General features: G+C 43.5%; 1 protein-coding gene across 2 annotated transcripts in view; it reads right to left on the bottom strand.

The window, feature by feature from the left end:
- TRAPPC13 (trafficking protein particle complex subunit 13) overlaps positions 1–20,484 on the bottom strand; it is a 373,612-nt gene that overhangs the window by 139,600 nt on the left and 213,528 nt on the right. The gene's annotated exons all lie outside the window — the stretch shown is intronic.

The raw sequence follows: 20,484 nt of genomic DNA, 5'->3' as shown, positions 1-20,484 counted from the left end.
GCATAGTTCTACATGACAAATATTACAAATCATACCAGTGTCCTACTGGATGCGTTATTTTATTTCTCATGGTCACGTATTTGCAAGAAAATGGGGAAACTGAGTCTTATGGAGGTCAATCCATTTAATCAATCATGAAGTGGACTTTATCAGGTAAAGGGCATTCTTCCACTCTGCATGAACCCCCTGGACCCCTCTTTCAATTTGCAAATGAACATTCTGTCTCATAAGGAACGTCAGGCACGCCCCTTTTGAGGCAACTGACGTGGTGACGCTGTCCCAGGCACAAAGTTTATGTTCACGAAAAGAATACAATGATGGTGGAAGCTTTTTAGTGAGGATTCATAGCAGGTCTTACTATTGGAGCTCGGAGAAGCAGAAACTGGCAAGACGTTGTTTGTACCCTTTTACGGACACACACATTGTATACCTGAATGGTTTGATTGCACAGGAATACTGCCATTCTGTCTCAATCCAAGCATGTAATCAAATGTTCTCCCATTTAATCCTACCTGTGCTTTGAGGCAAAAAATATAATCAAACCCCCCATAAACTAAAACCTTTCCAGTGGGCCATGGTAATTTTTCATCTCCTCTTGTGGTGGTCAATCGTTGTCTAATATCCAAGGCAGGCCCAAAAGACAACACTTTCTCATTTAATTTAAATGTTTTTATATGACATATCTGGCAAGATTTTTTCAAGATGGGTATTATTTGATCTAGTATTTCAACCGGGGCAAGATTGTAACATACCATTTCTAATAACGGCGGGATTTTTAAAAACATTTTGCCACGGGCTTCCTGGAAGATACTTACACCTCTTCAAGAAAGTCAAGACGACAATTCAAAAATTGGAAGACTGACCTTGTAGGCCAACGTGAACACCTTGGGGAGACCTTTGTACTATAGCTCTTTTTAAATGTTTATTTGATCTTTCATAGAGCACATACATTGCTATACGTTCAGCCCTATCAAGTGCCAAGCAGCTTGGATTACACTAACACATCTAATATCCCTCACCCCAATAAGGCAAGGACCCGAGATTGTCACTCAACCAGCGTGTTTGAGCTTCAAGGGTCTCACCGTGTGCTGGACAGCTAATTTCTGGAAGTTGTACTCTGAAATGTATGTATGACTCTGCTTAGCACCTTTCCCCTGGCTATTAGACGTCGTCTCACTCACATGGTTACATTGAGGGCCTCCTTCCCCTGATTGACAGCAGTACATCATGGACTGTCCTACAGCAGTGATTGGATAAACATCTAAGTAAATCAGTGGTCTTAGTGGGCAGGATCGGAAGGGCACAGCGTTCCCCCACTTCATTTATTAAAAAGTTTCTGTTCCCCTACTTTATCTTTTCAAAACTGTGTCCCAGAATGGCAGAAATAGCAAAGGTATTCAGATAAGTCTCGGCTTGCTTCTGTGGACGATCGGGGACGGGCAGAGAAGGAAAAGGACTCTGTCTTACTGCCCAGAGAAGACAAAGACAATGTCCTCTTCTTTTCTGTGCTGGCAGCGGCCCCCTCCCCCCCTTCTGATTATTCCCTCTCTTTCGGTCGTGCTCCTCACTTACTGAAAACCGTGACTTGAAGAAACGGTTCACAACCTCTCTTTCCTTCTTTCATTTAGTTGCTTCCCTGTGAAATGGATCCAAAAAAGAAAAACACTCTTGCGGGAAATGCCCTTTTTTTCTGACATTTTTCTATTCCAAAGTGCAGCCTCGGGATGGAGTGAAATAAAATATTTTAAATATGAAAAATAAATACTTTACTAAATAAAGCAAGACAGAGTGGTTGCAAAGTAGCCAGATAGGTTTTATTCACATCTAAACCCATCACCCTCACTTTAAAGACTTTGCAGTGAAGTGAAGCGCTACTTTTGTTTTCTCGTCTTTCGTTGAACAGCATTGTTGCCCCCAGGTGGGGAAGTGCACCATTCCTGGATGTACTGCAATACCTGGTTGATGGGTGGATTGGATAACGAAATGTGTACCATGGCTCTGTGTTTACGGATGTGGTCTTGTTAATCCATACTACTTACGTTTTGTAAGGATATAAGCAATGGACATTGAAACGGTTCCCTTCAGGGCCCTGTAGTCATGTCCTTAACTTTTCAGGTAAAACCACTCGCTGATTTCTGAATAGTGAGTGAGAGATCGCTACGGTAACCATGTTGTTTCTGATTACATTTAACATGCTTTACTTTAACCCCTTGCCTGCTCGAGGCACGGTTGAGCTGTGCTGATGACGAGCTGAGCTCGTCATGTATAATGGGAAAGCTCACAAATAAGCACAGGAGGGGAAAACCCATAGCAGCCAAGGTGTTAATCTTGCATTCCCTATGAGGGTTTACTTTTACTTTTTTTTTTAGGCAGTATATTACTCTTATCAAATGCATAATTTGAATTGAGCCACATCCAAGTGTTTATAGTGGGCACAATTAGGTCGTAGATGAAGGCAGTGCAAGTCTCTCTCAGTGGGGCAATATGGTGTTCAGTGGGGAGAGGATGTGGCACTATGGACAGAGCTGTCGAATTTGGAACGGGGTTCAGCCTTTATAACCAGTCCACCAGAACACTCTACTGAGAGAGCATATTCCCATGCTAGACCTTAGAAGGCCCCACTAGAACTTAGAAGGCCGGATGTCTTAGCACAAGCAAGTGTATCCTAGAGGTGTCAATTTTGGGTTAACCTTGAAGGCCTGATCACCACAACCCATAATGAAGTTCATCTCCAGTCTTGCAGGCAGGCCTACGAAGCAGCACACCCTAGAGCAACAGTGATCCAGTCACTGTGACTCTGTCACTGAGGTCACATGAACCTTGAGCAGGTTAGGGTGGTACGAATGGTGCGACCGCATTGGGTACCTATTTTGGGTGGGTGCATAGGGTTTGCAAGATTGGTTTAAAAAAAACCTTGCTGCCTCCTTCCTGGCCTCCAGCAATTTTTAGCAACAATAAAAATGTCATGATAACTTTGGTGATTAATGTTCTTCCTAGAGCGAGATCAGAGATTTGTCTAGTGGAAGGGTTGACTCCTGGAAAGGTAGCACAGAGGGTTAATGTGCCTGCTGCAAAGAACATGTACCATGCAGATCACAAATTGCACATAATGTTAACTTGGTTAGTAGGTTACTGCTTAGCCAGAGAGATCCTTTTGTTATTTGCAGTTTATAAGTTAAAATCCTAACATAGAACAGTGAGCTATTAAACTATACTGCCTACTAGTATGGTTGTCATGTGGCTTCAACACCTTGTAGTCCTTTGTCATATGTAACATTTCCTATATAGTGATTTACACACGTATAAATGATGGTCTCTGTGTAGTGTGTGTGATGTAAAGTGCTCTGACACTGTACACTGGTATGAGTGGAGCTGTAAATCAAATTAAATGCATCTGAGAAAGAGTGCGGTTATGGAGACTTGAGGGAGACTGTTAAGGGTGGTAGTGAGGGAGTCCGAGGCGTAGGTGATCATTGGGGCACCAACAAACCTTGTTGCACAGGGCGCCACCAGCACTAAAGCAGGCCCCGACATCGAGGCAAGTCCACCTCACCCATAGGTACCTCCATTGGCCTTGTTTCAGCAGTAGTAGCTGCAACTCACCAAGGATCGGCAATGCAGGATTTGTACGCACACCAAACTAAGTTTGCAAACTTCACAGTCTCCCTGCTTCATGCACAAGCACTTTTAACATTGGCTACCTGCTCAGGAGCCACTGGAATTATGCAGCAATGGGAGACAAAATGATGCCACAGCGTTGACTAAATTATGCTACAAAAAAAGGCTGCAGCGTAATGCAATATCATTTCTTATACTTCATTATTTAGATATTTTTATACATGTTAAGTCTCTGCAAATATTCTGCCTTATTAGTAACAGTATAACATACAAATGTAGCAGTGAGAAAGGTGATCAGTCAACCTTTGCAAAGGGCCGTCCACTTTGCAGCAACTCAAGTCACGTTTTTTAGTAACTTTTTATCCATTTGAGCTACAAACATGATCAGTTAAAACTGTAACATTATGCAGTGGATGATGTATTATGTGGCAAATATGGCAGAGCCATAATTATATAGAAAACATTTGTAAACTAGGATATTTTGCCATTCATGTTTGAACTGCTCTCGTGGAAGAAGGGAGGAGAGGTGCTAATGAGAAAAACTGCATGGCTGAGAGACAAACGGCTTGTGATTCCACTTTTAAGCATATTCGAGACATTGTGTGATTGGAAATATATCCCACTTTGTGAATGTATTTAAATGCCAATAACTCCTATTAAACCTTAAATAATCAAGTGTATCCATTGGTTGAATTAAATAACACAATAAGCTGTAACTGGTCGGTGAAATGCCAAACAAATGCTAAAAATTGGGATGTTTCGCACATTCTGGCCACACCTCTGACTCCGCCCACTCATCCAATCCTTGGGTTATCCCCGCCCTCGGAGCCTCCGCCCACAGTTCCCCTACTTTTTTTCCCCCACTTCGACCACTGAAGTAAATACTCAACAGCATGGTAGCTAGGCCACAGCCAGTCGGTGTCGAGTGTGTTTATCCCAACATAGGATAATGAGAATAAGCTGCCCATAATCACCTTCACAGTAATAACTAGGGTGAATCGTGTTTGATATTAAGGTACGCCAAAACAGGATTTTTTCCAATGGAGAAAGTGTGGATCGTGTATGAATGTTGTGTCCTGTAGGAAATGGGGGGAGTGTGTGACTTGAGATTCCTCATACATGAATCAACTACATCCTAATGGATAGTAGTTTACCTTTACAATAAGCGGAACCACAAACAGCACAGGATTATATCAACGATGACAGACTACTCGGAGGTAGTTGTTAAGTGATGTGTTTCCCATGAGGAAGGTCAAATCTAGTGTTTTTTTTTATAATAATGAGCTGTTTTTAAACATGTCAAGTACTGTGCTTGATGAGATGGTAAAAAACAGTACATATGATGTTGGTTATGTAAACGTATGCCAAGGACGGAGAGTGATTATGGCTCTTTCTTTCTTCTTTAAAATATTTTTCCCACAGAATTGTGTGTGTTTAATTGTCCTGAGGAAGGTGGTGCGCACAGCAGGATCCACCGAAACGCATCGACTTGGATTAACTTGATTGTTTTTAATAATGTGTTGTAGCACTTTGTTTCATGATATATAAATTGTATAGCTGATACCTTCACAAGAAGTACATGCATATTTGATGGGTATTTGCAAATGTTTTTAATATCTTTTTTAAATAAAAAATATTTTGATGATACATACACCTTAGCAACGTAATATAAATTTTTAGACTGTAAGTGCTTTTGTGGTTTCACTTGAGATATGGGGTTCTGAGTGAATGAGAGGCTGAATGACAATAATCTCCAACAGAGATCTCCTAAGAATTGTAGGAAAAGTGCAGAAAAGGTAGGTCTATGATGAACTTGTAGAGAATATAATCAAGGGAACTTTCTTGTTTTTGGTGATCACTTACCCTGTTCCCTTGAGGCTAAAGGGGTTACTCTCTTTCTTTTTATACTATAACGCAAACTTGCTAATCTTTGGCCAGGTCTCATTGGAAATGTGGTCTAACACACCAGGACCAAAATGCTTGTCCCACTTTGAGTAAAGGATCGCGGTTTGTGTTTGGGACAGATTGGGTAAGAATTTATACATTTTTGAGGCAATATGGCCTGCATGAGGCATGTAGTTAACAGGAGTGGTTGAACTTGGAAAGTTTTACTTTGATCTTTACTTTGAGCTACAAAAGTCTAAGTAAAATGCCAATACTGTGCTGAAATTTGTTTTTCACGATTCAAGTCTGCCTGTTCCCGAAAGCTGGGAATCTTGGCACTGAAAACCCTTTGCTGATGCCACTTGCAGGAGAAAAAACAGATGCTTTCTTCTGCAGCATGTCTTTCCCATTTTTCTCCCAAATTTAGTAGTATTTTAGCTAATTTCTCAGTCCTCTGCGGGAGAATCCACAAACCCTGGGTAACTTTAGTATCCCCAGGATGTTGGAAAAAAGGACGCAAATTTGAAGTGGATACCATATGTGGACAAAAAGTTAGGGGGGCCTAAGCACGTACCACCCCAAATAGCCCAAAAAGGGCTTCGCATGGGGGAGCGGAAGCCTAGCACCAAAGAGGTTAAAGAACACAGGGAGCCATTTGAAAGAAGACAGACTGACAGTTGACCTCTGTCTTTGAAGAGCAGCAAATGTGATAAGTTAAATGCAGAGTTTAATGGCATCCTTATTTTTTAGTAGGACTTCTACGCATCACCAAAAAACACCTCACTACCACTAGTCGGTCACGACCCATGGGTTGGGAAACACTGGTCTAAGGAGATTTTGGGGATTGTCGAATCTATGACCCAACACACAGTCGTAAATAAAAGTTTGACTCGTTCTGATAGCTAAAAACCAGCTATGTTGCAATTGGAAAGGATATGGAGCCTCAACCGGAGGGCGTCATGAAAGGACTCTACCTGTCTACTTAGAAACCCAATGCCAAGGGAAACAGACCAACCAAAACTAAGTTCTTTGGAGCACAGGACTCGCAAAAACATAATACAAGGAGATTTTTGGCTTTGTCAAATCTATGACCTAACCCACAGACGTTAACAGAAGTAGGACTCTGGAGCAGCATCATTTAGACTCCACCCTTACACATCACAGAACTGCCAATATACATGTGCATTTGATATTATATGCACTTTATGCTTTAACTTCATTAAGGTGTGTGAAGCATTTAAACATATTATTGAAATGTATTCACTGTAGAGATTTATAGACGTGTGCACTGTTTAGTTTAGAAATGAAATCATGTATTCTTAATACTCACGTTTTACATCTATTTTTCATGTTACATGAGTGCATGTTTAACCATGTATTCGAAGTGCACACTTAATGCTTAAATTAAGACTGACTAAAGGCCTCAATTGAAATGCATTTTGCTATGCCAGCATGTTTTCCTTTTCTTGCAGGTGTATTTTTCATTAGTTAGAGAAAGGCTTATTGTTTGTATTAAACTGCTGATTGAGAGGCCTGAAGGAAAACCTGGCAGTGAATGTGGAGAAGCAATGGTTGAAATAAGTTTCTGTTCTTCATGTACCAGGATGTCAGAATGTTCAAGGTTGAGAACTGCAGTATCAGTTTGCAGTGTTGGGAATTCAGAGCTATGTTGGCGATGCACTCAAGTAGTAATCTGACTGGTCCCTGGTAGTGTGAAGGGAGATGAGGAATTTGAGTCTCCTGTTACTTTCAAATTGGTGTTTACACAGTAATGGTCACAGCAGATTCCCTTTAGATTTAGAGAGGTACAGACCTCGCTGCCTGCCCTATTCTTGCAAGTGTGAAGTCTGATTATGCGGACACCTTCTTCTATGCTCTGAATTTAGAGATCATTGATAGATGATTCGCAATCGGACTTATGTTTAGACAAGAGAAGGAAAGTTTCATTCTGGAACACCTGTTTGCTTTAATTTGTTTCTGTATTGTGGAGTCACATAGGCTTCACAAGTTAGAACATTTTTGTTGATGTTTTCTCCCTTGCAATGCTTCACGTCAGCTAACAAAGGTCAATACAACCAATGGGAAAAAATCTTTGATGATTTGAGTAAGAGAGTACGTTGTAAGGCCAAGGGCTCTTTCAATTCCTTCACAAGCCTTATGCGACAAACAATCTACATTCTTTCCTGATAAAATATTGAATATACGTACGACGTCTACTGTAACCCAAGAATCCCCAAGATAGCCTCTCAATTTCTATCCCATTCTCCCTTACATGGCTCTTATACCTTAAGAACATTTTCACTCATTCCCCACAAAATATGAATGACCTAACTATTAATACAAAGTCAGGATTCCCCCTGCATACCTGTTCCACTGATCTACATAAAAGAGGAGCCTCCACAATCACATCTTTTCTCTTTGATATACTAAATGCTTCCATAAATATTGCGCTAATCCCAGATGCCTGGAAGCAGCCTTAGGTTATGCCGCTCCTAAAGAAGTCCAACACAGACCTAGTGGATCCTACTAATTACTGCCCCATACCTCTGCTCCTGTGAAGATGTTGGAGAAGCAAATTAACCAACATCTGTCACAATACCTAGAGACTACTAACATCTTACATTCTTCTCAATTTGGTTTTTCGCCCTGGCCACAGTACAGACATTATACTTCGTCCAGTATCTGATCCTCTTAAAGCCACCCTTGATATCAGAAGCACAGCTGCTCTTGTTCTCCTTCAGCCTGTCGGCAGCATTCAATACCATCTCGCTCTCAACACTGATCCATAGACTAAAGGAAATCAGAGTCACAGGTACAGTGATAACATTGATAACAAACTATAATAGAACCGAGGCCATTTGGTATCCCCTGTTTTCATCCAAACCATTGCCACTCCCTAATAAAGTCCCACAGGAGTCATCGTGGAGGCCAACGCTCTTCAATATTTATATAATCCCTTTGACAGGTTTAATCCACAGCTTCAGCTTAGAAGTACTGTCAACACAGATAATACGCAGACCACCTTATCTTTGATGAACAATAACCCTCCATGTCAAGAAAATAAACAATGTCTTACATCTGTTGCTTTGTGAATGAACAGTTGTTTAGAACTCAATTCAGGGAAGAGTATTATTGAACCTGGGTAAATCCCCCTCGCTAGCCCCCCCCTTAATCTGGTCTAATAAGTTAATTGTTCACACCTGAGACTCCACAGTGCCAAGAAACCTGTTGGTGTACGCGAGCTACACAAATACTGACGTAACATAACATAGGCCTACAGAACTCGACCAACCCCCTATTCCACCTGAGTCTGCAAAATATTTGGCAGTCAAGTTTGATAATCAGCCTTTCGCCAAGTCCTAAATTATGTCTGTGACAGCAGGATACTAATAAATCTGCCTAGGATCCCCTCTGTTTCGACAGTGCAGAGAGTCCAGTGGATCCCTTGCTGGTACACCGAGGTTAAAAGTAGATAATTCTAGTGATCTTTTTGTGGTACTGTTGGAGAGCAGTTAGGCTTATCAGAGGGTAGTGCTAAGCATTTGTTGTACTCACAGATGCAATAAATGAGCCACACACTCAAGTATAAATCTGAGACTAATTTATAAAAATAATATCGATTTTGATGTATTTTTTAAGACAAATAACTTCGATCTACAGTAAATGCTTTAGGAGTAACTATTTTCAGAGTTCGGAAAATATATCACTTTTGTGCGCAATTACGCACTATTGAAGTCAAGGAAGAAACACAGAAAAATGGATATAAAATCAGGCAATGCTTTCATGAAGTTCATTTTCTTGTTTTTGCTCGATATCAGGACCAGGTCAAAGTTCCAGCTGTAGCAGATCGGGAGCATTTGGGATTCGGCCGGGAACAGGGTGATGAAGGTGTTGGTAGCTGGTGCAATACGATGAAGGGGGCCATCTGGAAAGACACTGCACAGGAGGACTCAGGGTTAAGTCCGGTGGGTCCCACTGGAGGGAGGAGGTTGCAAGGGTCGCAGGACCACATGAGCACAGCTGGTTCATCGTTACCCGGGCCGGTGGGTTGGGAGCATAGCAGATAGGTCAGCCGTGCATCGAGAAGGCCATCGGAGCAGGCAACTTAAAGAGACTATTTTGGAACAACTGGGCCACTCAGGGCGTGACTCACAGGGTTGCTGACATCCCTTGACGGGTGCTTGCTTCTGGAATCTTTGGAACCTGGAATGGACTCTTCTTCTCGCAGTTTGCTGTGGGGGTCTGGTACCCCGCATTTGGTACGGTGCAGTTTCGGTAGGTCCTGGTGTCTCCAAACTTAGTGGGAAGACAGATCTCCACATCTGACTCTCCGCAGCTGATGTACCTCTCTTGGTGTGGGTGCTATGTCAAAGCCGTCGGGAAGCAGCACGTCGACAAACTGGACTCAGCTGGATCAGTGCCCGCAGTGTGCAGGGTAGAGGGATACCCTCACTCCAAGGGAGGTTCCTGGCAATTTCTTAAAGGCTGTAGGAGCTCCTGAGTTTTTGGAGTCTTCACAGATTCAGGACGGCACAGCACACCACGACTGTCGAGTCCTAAAGGCAGCAGGCAATTTCTTCTGCAGCAGGGCTTCAGTTGATGGCCGTGGGTCTTCATTGTCCTGGTCTTTTTGTCCATCAAATCCAAGTTTCTAGGTCTAGGGATGCCACTTCAATAATAGATTTAGAGGCGTTAAAGGGAGTGACAGGTAGTAGCTAATGGGCTACCTATTTTATGGGTGTCTATACCCTCTAAGTGACCACTTCCTGTGGGAAGGGCGGTGCCTAGCCCTGATAGGTTGTTTCTCCATCTCAAGATGGATTTTCAGGAGAGGTGTTCATATCACCTGCCACACCTTAGGGGTGGTGCTGGCTGAATGTGGACATTCCTCCTCATCTAACTAATTTTACAGCCTGTCATCCCGCCACATGTGGAGCAGCATTGGGAGGGGGCGGCGTGATGGGCAGGCATCCCCCACTATCTGAGATAGCCTGGTCTTAACTTCAAAGGCAGCAACACCTTTGAAGCATCCCGCTCTGGAAAGTCATTCCACCCTGGAGGAGATGTGAAGAGCCTCCGCTCACAGCAGGCTTTGTTTCTGGCCTCTGAGAGGGCAGACTCTCATCACATGAGATCAGAAACACGTCTCATGGGGGCAGGGTGGTTATGATTAGTCAGAGACCACACAAGTGCTTGGTGGGGTTTCGGGGGCCCCTCTAAACTTCCTTGTGTGTATTTATTAATACATCCCATACTGGCATCAGTGTGGATTTATTAAGACAATATGGTACCAAACATCTTAGGGTACAAAGAAGCCATCATGGAGCTAGGCAACTCGTAATATCGAGTATCCAGCCCCTGTACCCTTTATCGCTTCCCTGTGCACTTACAATATCCAAGAATGGCTCAGCTATTGAAGGATCATATCTGCTCATGCAGCTATATCCACACATGGGATATAGTGCAACCTGCGTTAGGACTGTAAGGCCTGCAGTAGTGGTGACTTACCTATTTCTCATGCAGTGTAGGAGGGCAGGACACTCAGGGCTGTGTGTAATGTTGACTCTTTAGTTTTCTCTGCACCAAGACATGCAGCATGCGATGTCTGTATGCAATCTCTTGGTGAGGGGTCTATGGAGTGGCCCAAATCGTGCTGCAGTCCCAGTGGACCCTCTTCAATGTCCATGCCCTAGGCACCAGGGGTAACATTTACTAGGGACTTACAAGGGTAGCTGATGTTCTGCCAATTGTGGTACAGTTGTAGGAAAGAGATCTGGAACTGGGAACCTGGTTAGCAGGGACCCAGTGCTCTTACAGTTCAAAATCATAACAGGCTCGAGCAAAAAGTATGAGCTAACTATGCCAAAAGAGGCATTTTCTTACATCCTCTTCGTCTGGACTCTTGTAACCTCTAACATTGCAAAAGACCAAATAAGGGGCAACCCTGTAATCCTGGAAACCTGGGCAATAGACACATAACATGAAGCAATAGTTCCCTCGGAGACTGCTTTACACCTAAGCTACCCTGGCAGAATAAAACAACTTTGATGCAATGTGCATTGGCAGATCGGAACCACGCGTAGTGCTGCATGAATAGCTGGTTTTACACCAATTGTCTGATGGTGTGAGTTTGATAGGAGACTGTGTGTTCTCCACTCTGAAGGGTTTTTGGAGTCCTGACTGTGTGGGATCTCATGCAGAAGTAGTGGATTCTCTGCCAGGGTTGCTACCATTTCTTTGTCAAGATGAAGACTCAGATGAAGTGTCTATAGGGGGCTGAAACATAAACACAACAAACTGTTGACTGTCATTCATTGTGGATTTTTCTACAGTACACTCACATGGGAGTTCTGTTTAGTTCAAAGCTGTATCACCAAGCAGTTCACAGTTAAGAAATGTTATTTGCTATCACATGTACACTATTAATCACCCTCGTCACAATTCACTTGCACTGCACCGTTTTTTGAAGCACCTATTAGTCAGTCATTCTTCTATCTTAGTGAAAAGACACAATTATGAAAATATAAATATATGTGTATTAGATGCCTCAAAGTAGTTTGTTTTGCCAGGGGAGCTTAGATGTAAAGCTCTCTATGAGGAAACCATTATTTACTCCTTGAATATACTGGCACAGTATAAGAGGCAGTTGCTTTTTCACAGTTCATGGTTCTAAAGTGTGGAACTGGCTTTCAAATAAGACTGTGTACAATCTTGAATCATCCCCGGTGTCTAAAGGAACTAAAAACTTGACTTGTATGGTACCATAACCCGCCTGTTACAGAGTGCATCGGAAAAGAAAATTGTCTTTTATAGTTTGTGCTTGTGAAGATGCTAGATATTTTATTTCCGATGGTGAGGTTCCGTGAATTCTGAACCCGTTTCATAAAGGTCATGGTTTCATTACGAATTTAGTAGTAGCGAACCGTAACTAGCGAGTACGGCAAGTGCGAGTGTTTTCGTCATGTTAGACCGATGGATTCACTACATATTTAGGGATTTCGTTCTGAACCCTCAGGTTCCATTTTGTGTATGGCAGCCATTTTGTGGTTGCCCTCACATAGGCCGATGACTACGGCCGAACGAGTCCTAAGAACACGTACACGTTAACTGACTTTTAGATGACCTGGGTGAACTGACCCCGTTGCCTGAAGCTAACCTTGTTAAGCCAGTTCCTTGTCCGGTAGCTGATCGAGATTGGGATCAAAGAACAGGACATTGTTGAGTTTGGTATGCACATACACACCCCTTATCCTACTTCTCATCTGTTTCTGTTCCTTCTTTTATGGCCTATTTATAGTATGGGTTGTGGTCCTTTATTATGGGTTTGTCCGGCATGTCCGAGAAAGAAAGTTGGGCTTTCCCGTGTAATTGATGGTGGGCTGGACAACTGAAGAGTGGGTTTGTCGTCGTGTGATACCTTTTGTCATGATGCTTATGATTGGACAAACTGTAACTAGTGGGTGTTTGTCCGGAATGTGATTTTTAGCATAGAAGAGGATGTCTCGCAATACGAAAATTGAGCAGTCTCTAGCGAACCTACCCGTGTTGTACTTCGTAGACTTCTGTACCTGGTTGCAGCCAATAAATTTGATCTTTGACGTCACCGAGTAGTATCCTGTGTCTCTGTATTCTAAGACAGGTGAACTCGAAGACTTTGGGCGTGCCCCTGGCGCCGCTGGGTTCTAAAAACCCAGTTCTTCAATGGTTGCGGTGATAGTAGCGGGTGGCACATCCAACAATCACAAGGCTTCCTTGAACCTATCAGGTCAACACCTTAGTGTTCCATGGGAGGGGATGGAGTGCTTTGCCATACCGCTTGCATCACTGGCCTCTGGGTCTCCCGTGCAGTCAGTGGCACTGGGAAGTGAGAGCTTGGCACGGTTTACAGTGTGTGTGTTTTATACGCAAGATTGGCTCAAAAATCTGCCTGGTGTACGCGGCCACAGGCATACATACAGCTGTGAACAAGTTGCATGTATTGAATTGCAAGAGGCTACGAAACACGTGTGGCTTGGAAAACCTGAACAAACTGACATCAGGAAGACTGATTAAAAAGAAAGAGAAAAAAACCTTACTGAACTGTTCTACTTTGTTTTTGTGCTTTTACTGAACTCTAAAAAGAATATTTCTTTAATTTCACGTGTGCTTGGGTACATTTTTGCTTTGAGTATCTCTGATTTACAGGACTTGTAAGTTGCAACCGTATGTAGAGTGCGTGTGGCTAACACAGGTCTACCATCTGGTCCTCAAGACAGCCAGCTTTATGGTTGAGTGTCTTAAGGGGATATTCCCTCATGATTTGCCCTGCCTCTGGTAAACGTTCGTTGGCTCCACCCTCTCTTGGGGGTGTTATTAGCAACTGTGAGGTAAGGATGGAGGCGTCTCATTGGACCGCTTGCACCACAGGTCTCGGGCCTTCCTCAGGCATCACTTGTAGCCAAACAAGCACTCCTCATAGATAGGTCCACCAATATGATTTGACTCAGGAGAGGGGGTCCTTCACTCATGAGGGACACCTGGATGCTTGATGCAGCGTTAGTTTAGAGGCACACTTGTCTGGCCTCACCATTAACCTTCTATGGCAATGGGATCCTGTAGCAGGTCAAGTGGGGGTCAGGCATGCCCAGCAAGGCCTTTTTTAAGCCAAGGAGAATTGAGAGGTTCCTCCTTCTAGGGTGGGATGCAGAGGCCACCTGCACCTTGGGCCTCAAATTGCGGCCAGTCGCAAGGCGTCACCCGGCGCGCCCTGGCAGACCACGCCCAGATCAATGGGTGACCGCCCTCAGCCCTTGTTGGCAATGCTCACGGTGGAGGGGGTGGGAGGGCCCACTCCGGCCCTTGCTGCAGCCCCCTCGAGGACATATCCTTGAAGGGGCAGCTCTTGGTTAACACCAGCAGCACTGTGAGGGCTGGTAAGACGGCATGGTTGCCAGGGCTCTCTAAAGAGCGCTCTCCCATCTATACAGACCAATATTTCTATAAACACAATTACACAAACTTGACTAGTCTTCCTAGACATAACATGATGCACTCACCATGTTACTAAGTGAATAGGAGGACGAGGATATTTACCTTGGAACAAATTCATTTATTTTACAGGAGGAGTGGGGAACTGAAGAATGGCAGGTCTGACAAGCAGACATTTTATTTCCAACCTGTTATTAGCCCAGAGATCTCCTATTTTAATATGACACTATTCACTAAACATGTTTTGGTTTCACTAGTACTAAGGAACTAGGCCTAGCTTTCCAATGCAGCTGCACTGCCCTTATTCCTTGCTTTTGCCTCATTATTTTACTTCTTTCTCTTCCCCTCATTTTTCTGAGGGCTTTTCTTACTTTTGCCTTGTATTTTACTGCTTTCTCCTTCCTTTCTCCATGTTTTTCGGAGGGTTTTTCATGCTTTTGTCTTGTATTTTACTGCTTTCTCCTTCCTTTCTCCCCGTTTTTCGGAGGGCTTTTCTTGCTTTTGCCTAATTTTTTTAGGTCTCGCCCTACGCAGCGCGCATGAGCTCCAGAGGAGGACCTTTAGCCGTCGCTCTGTTATTTTTTGAAGCACATACTCGTGCTTGTGGCGGCATCCACCTTGCGTGAGCGAGCAGGGGCATGCCACAAGCAAGAGTTTGTGCTTCCAAAAAGAGCAGACTGCACGTGCGCGCACGCACCACTGCCGGGCTTGTTGTTCCTGTGACGAATTTGCGTGTTCGCCGGCCCCAAGATGGCAGATGCTGCATGTAGAAGACACCTTGTGCTTGAGGTGAGGAAACCCTTTCTTAAAAATCACGGATCAATCACACTTTAGGAAATGCCAACATTGATTGTATGACAGTTTTTGCTATACTATTAAGAATACATTACTTGTCCTGGTACTTTCCTTTATCACTGCATCAATAGGTAAGGGGTTTCCCATTTCTAAGGACAAGTGAAATCAGAATCGTCTTCATTTATACGCAGGAAGGTAAAATATCTGGATCCAGCACCCTTCAAATGTCTTCATAACTTGTAGAATGCCCCTGCTGTTTAGGTTTGCAAAACATTATTGTGCCTAGCAAGAGTTCGGACTATATAAGAAGACCAATTTATGCATTGCAAATGCCGCATTACAGACCCTCAAACTACAGCAGGATAAGCAGCAAAGAGGCTTGTTGGCAATTAAAAATTAATCTGTACAGTTAGTTGCAAGCTTGTTCAGACAGACACACCAGCCAAGAGCCCAACCCACAAGTGCCTGCTCCTCCTTTTAAGAAGATGATGCTTCCAAGCAAATCGGTTGTAGGGAACGCATCCAGAATGTTGACCGCTATCCCTAGTCTGAGGAGAAACGCACCCTCTTTCCAGTCTTGGCAGATACTCTTTGCTTCCTTTCTAATTGAGTGTGCAGTAGGCGACATGCAACCGACTTTCTGCATCAAGATGCTATGCAACACATTATAAAAGTGGAAGGGTGGAACCCCTCCCTGACCGACAAAGGCCACTTCTCCTTAACTGTCCATCTTAAATGACTAAAGGCTCCCTGATTCTGAGTACGTTTTCTACAGCATAGCCCAATTAACATATTAACTACTTAGTATGAGAAACAATGTGACTTCTTGCTATCACAGTCATTAGAATATAAGAAATGTGCGGCTGCAAGTGGGACAAATCAACTAAAACAGCCTGAGGGTGTTATTTCTCAGTCCAAGGTAGCAAGCTGTGGAAGTCCCTGTCCTAATAAATAAGGAAGGTAGAAAACCACTTTACTGTTCGAAAGGTAGTAAAAACTTGGCTCTTAAAATTTTTGTCCCCCAAGTGATATAAAAAAAAACCTCCAAGAAAACACCCATCGACCTAGTGAACTACAATGGAAAACAGGGCAACACTTACAGACTAACAACTACTTTTCAGGTAAAATACAGCTACATGATGACGTCTCTCTCTCACGTTTCTTTAAATATGATCACACGAACGAGCTGTGTTCGCCACAACACGACCAGATCAAGTGACTGGATCCCACTAATTTTACTCAACTTTTCCCAGATTGTCCGTAATCAGGGCCACTGGAATTATGTGGCTGTGTCGTTTTTTTAGATAATCAGATTTGCTGCATAATCCATCATCTGCTGCATAATCTGCAGATTTTATTTTTAAAAATTAGTGTTTAGCTCAAAGGGTTAAAAACGTACAAAAAATGCAGCGTTTCGTACTGCCGTGCTGTGGAAGGGCCTTTGCAATGGCTGAATGGTCACCTTTCTGTTGCTTATTATATATATTTGGGTGTTAAACTGGTACTGAGGTGCAACCAATGCCCAGTGTAAAAATGACAAAATACTGAATATTATCACAAAATGGTGGCACATTTGCCTTTTTCGTGGCATAATTTACTCTACTTTCGCAATTTTTAGCCCTCCTGTGCCACACAATTCCAGTAGTCCTGGTCAAACACCCCACACACATCTACAATCAAACAGTACTTGCTCTGGGCAGAGTACCATGATACCTTAATAGTGCCTGTTGTACGCCATAGTAGTAACATATAATATGTCCCAAATGAGCCTACATCATATTTTTATCTCAACTTGCTGCCCAAGTCAAGACTTAAAGGTTGGTATTTCAGAATTATACAGGCAGCATGTCTACATTTTAAAAGCCCCAATCAACCTATTTCTGTTGGTTCAGGGACATTACCAAATAGTCAAGCTACCCGAAACAATAAAATTAAAACATTCTCAGCATCCTACAAAATGAAAACAATACCAACATTCTAATATTGTCTTTAGCTTGACCAAGGTAATGAGCCTCAGGAAAACTGCAACCTTCTGAGAAACAGACTTCGACAGCTGTAAAAATTATTATTATTTTTTTTAACTCATTTCGAAGGAACAGGAGAACCCTTGATACTGATCCCACAGACATACGCAGGGAATATACTACTGAGACAGACAGACAGACACACACACACACACATACATACACTACAATATCCTTGGTGCAACAACATCAACTGTTGCCTGACTAAACACTTATAAGGTCCCAAAGGCGAGACCTATTGGTAATGCCAATGTTTGTTTACTGTTTTCTCCTCCACCCCGTTTTTCGGAGTGCTTTTGCCTGCTTTAACTGCTTTCTCCTGTTTCTCCCCCATTTTTCTGAGCTCTTCTCCAGTTTTTACCTAGTTTTTTACTGCTTTCTCCTTTTTATCCTCCTTTTTTCTGAGTGCTTTCTCCTACTTTTACGTTTTTCACTGCTTCCTTCATGAAGCAGCTAGCAACTCTAGCTGACCGTGCCATCCGGAAAGAAAGACTTCAGAAGTAGGAGAAGAGAAATGAAACATCTCTTTTAGACCTTGAGCTGGCGTTCCTGTCACCGACCTCCATTAAATTGAATACTCCATTTTAATCCTGCATTGTTCTCAAATATATACAACTCCAAAGCATCTTTTCAAGTAGCGATGCCAACATAGATGTAAACTGCCCTTAGCAAAATCCCGGAGTATTCTCCCAAATGGTCTGGTCAAGAACTTGAAGCGTGCACAGTCAGTCGTTTCCTGATTTTAATAAGCTAAAACACATGGGCTTATATTTGCCGTAAGGAATATGCTACTTACCAGTATGCATCTGTTCTTGGCATGTAGGGCTGCTGACATTCATATCTTGTGCATAGATCGCCGCCTAGTGTTGGGTCCGGATGATTGCACTTGTTGTCTTGGAAGAGTTTTCGAAGTATCACGAGATAGGTGACTCCTCCCTTGGACTACAGTGCGAATGGGCATCCTCTCCATCCTCAGATTGTTTTTCGCCATTGTGGCAGAGATGGAGATAGCAAAGTAAGAGATGGCCATGCCAGAGAGGGCGGGCGATATGAATGTCAGCAGCCCTACATGCCAAGAACAGATGCATACTGGTAAGTAGCATATTCCGTTCGAGGCATGTGGGCTGCTGAATTCATATCTTGTGCATAGACTGTATAGCAGTATCTCCTCTAGCGGTGGCTACCTGTGCCAGCTGCAGCAGTTTGAAAAAGAGTTTTGAGGACAGCCTGGCCTACAGCAGCTTGCTGTTTTGTTTGTACATCTACACAGTAATGTTTTGTGAAAGTGTGTATGGTGGTCCATGTGGCTGCCTTACAGATGTCTTCAAGAGGAATATTTCCTAGGGAAGCCATGGATGCCCCCATTTTCCTAGTGGAGTGTGCTCTTGGGGGAACTGCTAAAGTGCTTTTTGCCTTTTGATAGCATATCTGAATGCATTTAACTATCCCTCTGGCTATTCCGGATTTTGAAATTGGATTCCCCTTGTGCTATGGTGCAAATGTAACAAACAGTTGCTTTGTTTTCCGAAAGGATTTAGTTCTGTCCACATAGTAAAGTAGAGCTCTCTTTACGTCTAGTGTGTGCAGGGCTCTCTCAGCTACTGACTGTGGATTTTGAAAGAACACTGGCAGTTCTATTGATTGGTTGATATGGAAATTGGATACAACCTCAGGCATGAATTTAGGGTTTGTTCTAAGAACAACCCTGTTGGCGTGTACCTGCATGAAAGGTTCTTGAATTGTAAGCGCTTGTAATTCACTCACTCTTCTGAGTGAGGTGATGGCCACTAGAAAAGCAACTTTCCACGTTAGGAATTGTATTTCGCAAGAATGTAAAGGTTCGAAAGGAGGGCCCATGAGTCTGGTAAGCACTATATTGAGATTCCAGACTGGGGAAGGGGGGTGCCTAGGAGGAATCACCCTTTTTAGGCCCTCCATGAAATCTTTAATGGCTGGTATTCGAAACAGTGAAAGGTGTTGTCTGTTTTGAAGGTATGCTGCAATGGCAGCAAGGTGTAGCCATATTGAAGAGTATGCTAAGTTTCATCTTTGTAGGTGCAGCAGGTAACATATAATGTTCTGTATTGATGCGTCTAATGGATTGATTTGGTTATTGTTGCAGTAAATAACAAATCTTTTCCATTTAGCTGCATAGCACGCTCGTGTGGTTGGTCTTCTTGCCTCCTTAATGATATTCATGCAATCTGGGGGCAAGTTAAGATATCCAAACTCTAAGACCTCAGGAGCCAGATCGCTAGGTTCATTTGGTTGGGTACTGGGTGTCTGATTTCTCCATGGTTCTGAGTTAGAAGATGAGGTGCAAGGTGCAGTCTTTGATGGGGAACTACTGAGAGTTCTAGGAACGTCGTGTACCACGGTTGTCTCGCCCATGTGGGAGCAACTAGGATTAGTGTGAGGGAGTGTTGCCGCAGTTTGCGTGCCACCAGCGGGATCAGTGGTGCTGGGGGAAAAGCGTACGCAAATCTGCCTGACCAGTTCATCCATATCGCATTGCCCTGTGACAATGGATGTGGGAAACTGGCGGCAAAGTATTGGCATTTTTATGTTTTCTTTTGTGGCGAACAGGTCTATTTCTGGGTGACCCCACTCCTCGAAGAATGGTTGGAGGACCTGGGGGTGAATCTCCCATTTGTGTAATTGCTGGCTGTGCCTACTGAGCAGGTCGGCAACTTGGTTGTCCTTCCCTGGAAGGTGTTCTGCTAGGAGAAAAATGTTTTTGGGAATCGCCTACTTCCAGATGCTCTGTGCCAGATGGGACAGCAGTGCAGAGTGCGTTCCTCCCTGTTTCTGGATATAGTACATTGCGGTCATGTTGTCCGTCCGGATCAACACCGTCTTGCTGTACAAGTATTTCTGAAATGCTTTCAGGGCTAGGAATATCGCTAGCAACTCCAGTTGGTTGATATGCAGCCTTTTCTGCTCGTTTGTCCGGAGCCCCTGTACTGTGTATTGAAGGAGATGGGCTCCCCAGCCTGTCAGTGATGCGTCCGCTGTTAGTACTAGTTGTGGAACCGGCTCTTGGAACAGTCGCCCCTTGAAAAGGTTTTGTGCCGTCCTTCTTGGGAATAAGGAAATATAGGGAGTACACTCCCTTCCCTTGCAGTTGGAAAGGGACTTGCTCTATGGCCCCCTTTTCTAGCATGCAGTTCACCGCTTGTTGTAATAGGGTGATGTG

This window comes from Lissotriton vulgaris, chromosome 3_1 (genome assembly GCF_964263255.1).
Source record: "Lissotriton vulgaris chromosome 3_1, aLisVul1.2, whole genome shotgun sequence".
Lineage (NCBI taxonomy): Eukaryota > Metazoa > Chordata > Amphibia > Caudata > Salamandridae > Lissotriton > Lissotriton vulgaris.
This window is presented reverse-complemented; position numbering and strand designations above follow the sequence as displayed.